This window comes from Phyllobates terribilis, unplaced genomic scaffold, assembly GCF_046119375.1.
Source record: "Phyllobates terribilis strain yellow unplaced genomic scaffold, ASM4611937v1 Scaffold_7__3_contigs__length_470593459, whole genome shotgun sequence".
NCBI lineage: Eukaryota > Metazoa > Chordata > Amphibia > Anura > Dendrobatidae > Phyllobates > Phyllobates terribilis.
The window spans coordinates 423,901,365-423,910,776 of record NW_027362767.1 but is presented as its reverse complement, the minus strand read 5'-3'; positions in this window follow the sequence as shown (position 1 = coordinate 423,910,776).

Below are 9,412 nucleotides of genomic sequence, written 5' to 3'. Positions count from 1 at the left end.
GGCACACCTCACCCCCCAATCATGGTATGTATGGTCCCCTCACCCCCCAATCCTAGTATGCATGGCACACCTCATTCCCCAATCCTGGTATGCATGGTACCCTCACCTCCCAATCCTGGTATACATGGCACCCCTCACCCCCCAATCCTGGTATGCATGGCACCCCTCACCCCCAATCCTGGTATACTTGGCACCCCTCATTCCCCAATCCTGGTATGCATGGCACCCCTCATTCCCCAATCCTGGTATGCATGGCACCCCTCATTCCCCAATCCTGGTATACATGGCACCCATCACCCCCCAATCCTGGTATGCATGGTCCCCTCACCCCCCAATCCTGGTATGCATGGTCCCCTCACCCCCCAATCCTGGTATGCATGGTCCCCTCACCCCCCAATCCTGGTATGCATGGTCCCCTCACCCCCCAATCCTGGTATACATGGCACCCCTCATTCTCCAATCCTGGTATGCATGGCACCCCTCACCCCCAATCCTGGTATACATGGCACCCCTCATCCCCCAATCCTGGTATACATGGTCCCCTCACCCCTCAATTCTGGTATACATGGCATCCCTCATTCCCCAATCCTGGTATACATGGCACCCCTCACCCCCTAATTCTGGTATGCATGGTCCCCTCACCCCCCAATCCTGGTATGTATGGTCCCCTCACCCCCCAATTCTGGTATACATGGCATCCCTCATTCCCCAATCCTGGTATGCATGGTCACCTCACCTCCCAATCCTGGTATACATGGCACCCCTCACCCCCCAATCCTGGCATGCATGGCACCCCTCACCCCCAATCCTGGTATACTTGGCACCCCTCATTCCCCAATCCTGGTATGCATGGCACCCCTCACCCCCAATCCTAGTATGCATGGCACCCCTCATTCCTCAATCCTGGTATGCATGGCACCCCTCATTCCCCAATCCTGGTATGCATGGCACCCCTCATCCCCAATCCTGGTATGCATGGTCCCCCCCCCAATTCTGGTATACATGGCACCCCTCACCCCCAATCCTGGTATGCATGGTCCCCTCACCCCCCAATTCTGGTATACATGGTACCCCTCACCCCCAATCCTGGTATGCATGGTACCCCCTCATCCCTATTCTGGTATCTATGGTACCCCCTCACATCCCCAATCCTGGTATGCATGGTACCCCTCATCCCTATCCTGATATGCATGGCACCCCTCACCCCCAATCCTGTTATGCATGGCACCCCTCACCCCCAATCCTGTTATGCATGGTCCCCTCACCCCCAATCCTGTTATGCATGGTCCCCTTACCCCCCAATCCTGGTATGCATGGCACCCCTCACCCCCCAATCCTGGTATGGATAGTCCCCTCACCCGCCAATCCTGGTATGTATGGTCCTCTCACCCCCCAATCCTGGTATGTATGGCACCCCTCACCCCCCAATCCTGGTATGTATGGCACCCCTCATCCCTATCATGCTACACACACATACAAGAAAATAAACACTTATACTCACCTTTCTTCCCTGTGCTCCAGCGCTGTTTCCCGTTCTGCTGGAGGCCGGGGGAGGAGTGCGGCGCCGAAGTACGCGTGTGCCCATACCACGCTGTCCGGCTCCATTTTGCTGAAGACACATTGCAAATGTGTCTTCAGTAAAATGGCGCCGGATAGCGCTATGCGCATGTGCCGATTTCAATGCCTCCCTCTTCCCCCGGACTCCGGACCGAACAGAAGCGCCGCGGTAACGCTCATCCCGGTCAGGTAAGTATGTAAGTATGGCGCCAGAGATCGCGGTATGTGTTCAGTGTATACGCATACCGTGATCTCCAGCACCATACACCTCCTCTTACCTGTAACGGCTCCATGCGTTCTTCAGTCTGGAGCCAGACTGTGCAGGCGTGTCGCACTAGCGCAGACTATAAAGGCTTCAGACAGAGGGACGCTTGTAGCGTTATATTATAGATACTCTATATGTATGTATATATATATATATGTATACTGTATATGTGTATATGTATACTGTATGTATATATATATGTATACTGTATATGGGTGTGTATATATGTATACTGTATATGGGTGTGTATATGTATACTGTATATGGGTGTGTATATATGTATACTGTATGTGTGTGTATATATATGTATACTGTATATGTGTGTGTATATCTATACTGTGTATATATGTATACTGTATATGGGTGTGTATATATGTATACTGTAGATGTGTGTATATGTATACTGTATATGGGTGTATATATGTATGCTGTATGTGTGTGTATATATATATGTACAGTGCTGGCCAAAAGTATTGGCACCCCTGCAATTCTGTCAGATAATACTCAGTTTCTTCCTGAAAATGATTGCAATCACAAATTCTTTGGTATTATTATCTTCATTTAATTTGCTTGCAAGGAAAAAACACAAAAGAGAATGAAGCAAAAATAAAATCATTGATCATTTCACACAAAACTCCAAAAATGGGCCGGACAAAAGTATTGGCACCCTCAGCCTAATACTTGGTTGCACAACCTTTAGCCAAAATAACTGCGAACAACCGCTTCCGGTAACCATCAATGAGTTTCTTACAATGCTCTGCTGGAATTGTAGACCATTCTTCTTTGGCAAACTTGTAGTGAGCTGGCCGTCTCTGGCTGTTCTGTGATAATTGATATAGAGTCTGTTACAGAAGTGATTACACAGGATGATGTTGCCACCTTGTGGCCAGAGGTTGCACCTGCGCAGGGTGTGATGACAGAGAAAAAGACTGAGCCTCCTGTGTCCCGCCCTAGAGAGTCACGTGACCAAAGTGGGAAGCAGGAAAAAGCGCGCGCAGAGTCTGCTGTGGTCTGTGAAAAGAGCCAGGACTGTGTGCAGGCCCTCGTGTGTGGCGCAGGAGAGACTCTCAACGTGATTTCTTTTATCTGACACCATATCCTCGGAGCCTTCCCCAGCTCCTGCACTGCTGAAGGATTCAGCTGTTACACTCCCTGCTACTGGAGTGTGGACTACATAAGGGGACCCACCAGAGCTTCTATCCGGATCAGAGAGACTGTAAGCGGGACCTCTGGCGAGAGGCCGAAGTATCCCTTCCTTTGTTTCCGCGAATTCTGCTGTTCCTGTTTTTTTTCCGGCTGGGACGCCTTCCTGCAAAGACAGACAGGCCTGCGACGGGGGACACATCCTTCTGGAGTAAAGGACTGGTAACGTGTGAGTAGGGACAGTGAGGGTCAGCTTATCACTACACGTTATTACTGTGCATATTTACGGTTGTCAATTATTGTTTTTTTTTCTTTGCTGTGTTAAAAATGTATGCGAGTAAAGATACGGTTGTCAAGATAGAGTCTGTGTGTGGGGATCTTGCTGGGCCAGATCATAGATACCAATGCGCGGCCTTGCCCGCGGTCACTTCAAACTGCTCCAGGTCCCTGATATTTGAAGGGAGCCTTCTCCAAACTGCCATTTTGCGATCTCTCCACAGGTGTTCTATGGGATTCAGGTCTGGACTCATTGCTGGCCACCTTAGAAGTCTCCAGTGCTTTCTCTAAAACCATTTTATAGTGCTTTTGGAAGTGTGTTTTGGGTCATTGTCCTGCTGGAAGACCCATGACCTCTGAGGGAGACCCAGCTTTCTCACACTGGGCCCTACATTATGCTGCAAAATTTGTTGGTAGTCTTCAGACTTCATAATGCCATGCACACGGTCAAGCAGTCCAGTGCCAGAGGCAGCAAAGCAGCCCCAAAACATCAGGGAACCTCCGCCATGTTTGACTGTAGGGACCGTGTTCTTTTCTTTGAATGCCTCTTTTTTTTTCCTGTACACTCTATGTTGATGCTTTTTCCCAAAAAGCTCTACTTTTGTCTCATCTGACCAGAGAACATTCTTCCAAAACGTTTTAGGCTTTCTCAGGTAAGTTTTGGCAAACTCCAGCCTGGCTTTTTTATGTCTCGGGGTAAGAAGTGGGGTCTTCCTGGGTATCCTACCATACAGTCCCTTTTCATTCAGACGCCAACGGATAGTATGGGTTGACACTGCTGTACCCTCGGACTGCAGGGCAGCTTGAACTTGTTTGGATGTTAGTCGAGGTTCTTTATCCACCATCCGCACAATCTTGCGTTGAAATCTCTCGTCAATTTTTTTTTCCGTCCACATGTAGGGAGGTTAGCCACAGTGCCATGGGCTTTACACTTCTTGATGACACTGCGCACGGAAGACACAGGAACATTCAGGTCTTTGGAGATGGACTTGTAGCCTTGAGATTGCTCATGCTTCCTCACAATTTGGTTTCTCAAGTCCTCAGACAGTTCTTTGGTCTTCTTTCTTTTCTCCATGCTCAATGTGGTACACACAAGGACACAGGACAGAGGCTGAGTCAACTTTAATCCATGTTAACTGGCTGCAAGTGTGATTTAGCTATTGCCAACACCTGTTAGGTGCCACAGGTAAGTTACAGGTGCTGTTAATTACACGAATTAGAGAAGCATCACATGATTTTTCAAAGGGTGCCAATACTTTTGTCCACCCCCTTTTTTAGGTTTGGTGTGGAATTATATCCAATCTGGCTTTAGGACAATTCTTTTTGTGTTTTTTTCATTGAAGACAAATTAAATGAAGATAATAATACCAAAGAATTTATGATTGCAATCATTTTCAGGAAGAAACAGAGTATTATCTGACAGAATTGCAGGGGTGCCAATACTTTTGGCCAGCACTGTATACTGTATATGGGCGTGTGTATATATATATATGTATACTGGTATGTGTGTGTGTGTGTATATGTGTGTATATATGTGTATATATGTATACTGTATATGTGTGTATATATGTATACTGTATATGTGTGTATATATGTATACTGTATATGGGTGTGTATATATATATATATATATATATATATATATATACTGTATATGGGTGTGTATATATATATATACTGTATACTGGGTGTGTATATATGTATACTGTATAAGTGTGTATATATATATATATACTGTATGTGTGTATATATATGTATACTGGTATATGTGTGTATATATGTATACTGTATATGGGTGTATATATGTATACTGTATATGTGTGTATATATATGTATACTGTATATGGGTGGATATATACAGTACAGACCAAAAGTTTGGACACACCTTCTCATTTAAAGATTTTTCTGTATTTTCATGAATATGAAAATTGTACATTCACACTGAAGGCATCAAAACTATGAATTAACACATGTGGAATTATATACTTAACAAAAAAGTGTGAAACAACTGAAAATATGTCTTATATTCTAGGTTCTTCAGAGTAGCCCCCTTTTGCTTTGATGACTGCTTTGCACACTCTTGGCATTCTCTTGATGAGCTTCTAGAGGTAGTCACCGGAAATGGTTTTCACTTCACAGGTGTGCCCTGTCAGGTTTAATATGATAAAGTGCTTTATTCTTTGTCGGGTCCAGGGGTCCTGTAGAATGTGAATCCCTGAGGAACAGCGTATCCTTGGCTTGTGCCAAGACAGAAGAAAAGTTGCTGAACACTTGGTACCCCAAAGTGATCAATCTATTTGCCAATCAAGATGCCCTGCAGTTGATTAATGCGGACAAATTGGATTCCTTTTATAACTGCGTCTCGACTAGCGGGGGGCCTCAAGGGTCTGTCTTGGGCCCTATATTATTTAATATATTTATTAATGATCTAGTGGAAGGGTTGCATAGTAAAATAGCAATATTTGCAGATGATACTAAACTTTGTAACGTAGTTAATACAGATGAGGATAGGGCACAGCTACAGGAGGATTTAGATAAATGGGGAGTTGGGCCAAAAAATGGCAAATGGGGTTCAATGCCGATAAATGTAAGGTCATGCACATGGGAAAGAAAAACAGCAGTCACCCATACATATTAAATGGGAAACCGTTGGGGAAATCTGACATGGAGAAGGACCTGGGCGTCTTGGTTAACAGCAAATTAAATTGGAGTGCCCAGTGTCAGGCAGCAGCTGCGAAGGCAAATAGAGTCATGGCATGCATCAGAAGAGGAATAGGGGCATATGATGAGAACATTGTTCTTCCTCTGTATAAAGCGCTGGTAAGGCCGCACTTAGAATATTTTGCACAGTTCTGGGCTCCGGTGCTCAGGAAAGACATATTGGAGCTAGAGAGGGTACAAAGGAGAGCGACTAAGGTAATAAAGGGAATGGAGGGACTAGAATACCCAGAGAGGTTGTCCAAATTAGGCCTATTTACGTTGGAAAAGAGAAGGCTTAGGGGAGACCTCATAAACATGTATAAATACATCAGGGGGCTGTACAGAGATCTCTCCCATGACCTGTTTATACCAAGGATGGTGACAAAGACGAGGGGGCACACTATGCGTCTGGAGGAAAGGAGGTTCCTGCACCAGCATAGAAGGGGATTCTTTACGGTCAGAGCCGTGAGACTCTGGAACTCTCTGGGAGAGGAAGTGGTGATGTCCAACTCACTTAATGAGTTCAAGAGAGGACTGGACGCCTTTCTTGAGAACAATAAAATTACATCTTATGCTTAGTGATAGTTAATTAATCCAGGGATTTAATCTGACTGCCAGATTGGAGTCGGGAAGTGAATTTTTCCTCAATGATGTAAATTGGCCTATACCGCATGTTTTTTTTTTGCCTTCCCCTGGATCAACGCTGCGGAATAGCTGCAGTGCACAAGAAATAGGCTGAACTGGATGGACGCTTGTCTTTTTTCGGCCTTTTAAACTATGTAACTATGTAACACTTATGTCCAAGCAGGTAAAGGCGGCTGCAAGATCCGTGATATATAAGGATTCATGTTCATTATTGTATCTCTGGATCAGACATAGACTCAGAGTGATACAACTAAATAGACCCTATAGGGGTAAAGTTGGCATATCCGGGGGGAAATATATCCCAGATTTGCCAAACTGAGCCAACTCATGAAACACATGGGTACATAGGAGAAGAAAGAGTTAATTGGCGTAAAAAATATAAATTTTTATTCCATCAAGTTAAAAAACGTACATAGTAAAAAGAGAAATGACATAATACGGATAGTATAAAGACACTAATTAGATTACCAATGTAGCAAGATATGTTACAAAGTATACATATATGGTCACGCATATGGTCACAGTGGGACATGAGCAATATAGATAATATAGCATAAGGTTAGTATATCAAGACAATCCAATGAGTGTAATAATATATCAAAAAGTAATCCATAAGTATTCCATAGTCATTGGATTTACACTTGCCATATGCATCAGGTATCCATCTAAATAATGCTCCTGCCCACAAATAATCAGATACATGTCACATAAAACATTTTTTAAGGTAGTCTCTTACCACAAAGAGTGCCAAAAAGGAGGGTAAAGTGCATAAAGGAACGCACAGTGGCAGAGTGGTATTCCCATCTCATATATTTATGGCACTTCCACAGTCTGAGGACGCACATTCGGCTGAAGTATATTGCTGCGCAGGGACATGCCGGGTCCCTGAGCTGCAATGCATGCCGCCAGCCAATCAAAGGCCAGTAGCTGATGTCGGCGTGCCAGTCACGAGCGACGCATGGAAGTGACGTCATGCGCTGCCCTTGCCGGCACACTGAAATCAGCTACAGAAGAAGACGCCGCATGTCGTGGGAGCGCAGGAAGGTAAGAAGAATCATTTATTTTTGTTTATTTAATGTATTAGAAAAGAACGACAGAACATTATACCAGGAAAGGGTCAAGGATGGGGAGCATTAGACAAGGAAGGGGCTCAGGGTGGGGAGAATTAGACAAGGAAGGGGCCCAGGATGGGGAGCATTATATAAAGAAGGGGCCCAGGATGGGGAACATTATACAAGGAAAGGGCCCAGGATAGGGAGCATTATACCAGAATGGGGGTCATTATACCATGACATGGGCCAGGATGAAGGACATTACACCAGGAAGGGCACAAGGATGGAGGTCATTATACCAGAATGGGGCCTAGGATGGGGGACAGGATACCAGGATGGAGGACATTGTTATAGGATGGGGGACATTGTACCAGGATTGGGGACATTGTTACAGGAAGGGGCCAGGATGGGGGACATTATTACAGTAAGAGGCCCAGGACCAAGGACATTATACCAGGAAGGAGCCCAGGATTGGGACGTTATTGCTGAAAGGGGCTCAGGATGGGGGGTATTATACACAGAAGGTGGATATTATAACAGGAAGAGGCCCAGGATCGAGGATATTATAACAGGAAGGGGCGCAGGATGGGGAACATTATACCAGGAAGGGGCCTAGAATGAGAGACATTATTATAGGATGGGGCTACAATGGGAAACATCCAAGGCAGGGACGAACACGCGCATCATTATCGGATCTAGAATGCTACAAGGGCCCATACATCTGACCAACATGCTGGTGGGGGCCCAGGTCCAAATTTTGCACATCTGCAGGAACATGGCATATGGCTTAACAGTATGTCATATGTTGGGAAGGGGTTAAGCTACAGCACATTACATAGCCTCTTGCAGCTATATCAATGGAAAAATTAAAAAATGTATGGCTTTTTGAAGAAGGGAAGGAAAAAATGCAAAACAAAAAATTATCCGGTCCTGAAGGGATTAAGGAGTTCCCACCCACAGTAAATGTTGTCACTCAGCTTAAAATCTTCACTTGCTTATTAGCAGAAGCTAAGGTTTCATTAGGATCTCCGAGGCTAAAGTTACATGCGGCTCCAGCTTACATGTAAAGGGGATGGTATCAAGGAGTCTCACCAAACTTTCCCTACAAATGTCCAACAATTCAGAATTCATATCCATTGATAATTTATCTTCTATAATGATAGCATTTTTTTTCTATCCTTTTCATTTTATGTGTAATTAACTTTTTGCTCTCCTCCTTTAAGCAATGGGAGGAACGACTGATAAGGATCCAGGAAACCATTGATGAATGGCTGAAGGTGCCGACCCAGTGGCTTTAATCTTCTCTTCTGAGGACATCATGCAGCAAATGCCTGAAGAAGGACGCTTATTCCAGACTGTGGACAGAAACTGGAGAGAGATCATGAAACATTGCGTTAAAGACCCGAAGGTAAATGGATGCTTCATGGTGGACTGATACAAGAAAGCACGGTCATCTTGCATCCAGGATTGATGTTTTCCAAGAGTCCGTGTCCTGATGCTTCCATCACAAGGATCCCGGGTTATGGGGCTCCGCACTGCCTGGACTCCAGCCTCCCGCATCTTCTATTTTCTATCCAAATAGGTTCTAATTTTTCTTTTAATATAAACTATTGGCACAATAGTCAATGAATGTGACCTTTTTTCAGTCTCTATAACTATATAATGGAATCTTACTTATGGGCTATCTACTTTGTTTTAGGTTTTAAGCGCCACTTCTCTGACCGGACTTCTGGAGAAACTTCAGGACAGCAATGTGCTTCTGGATAAAATCATG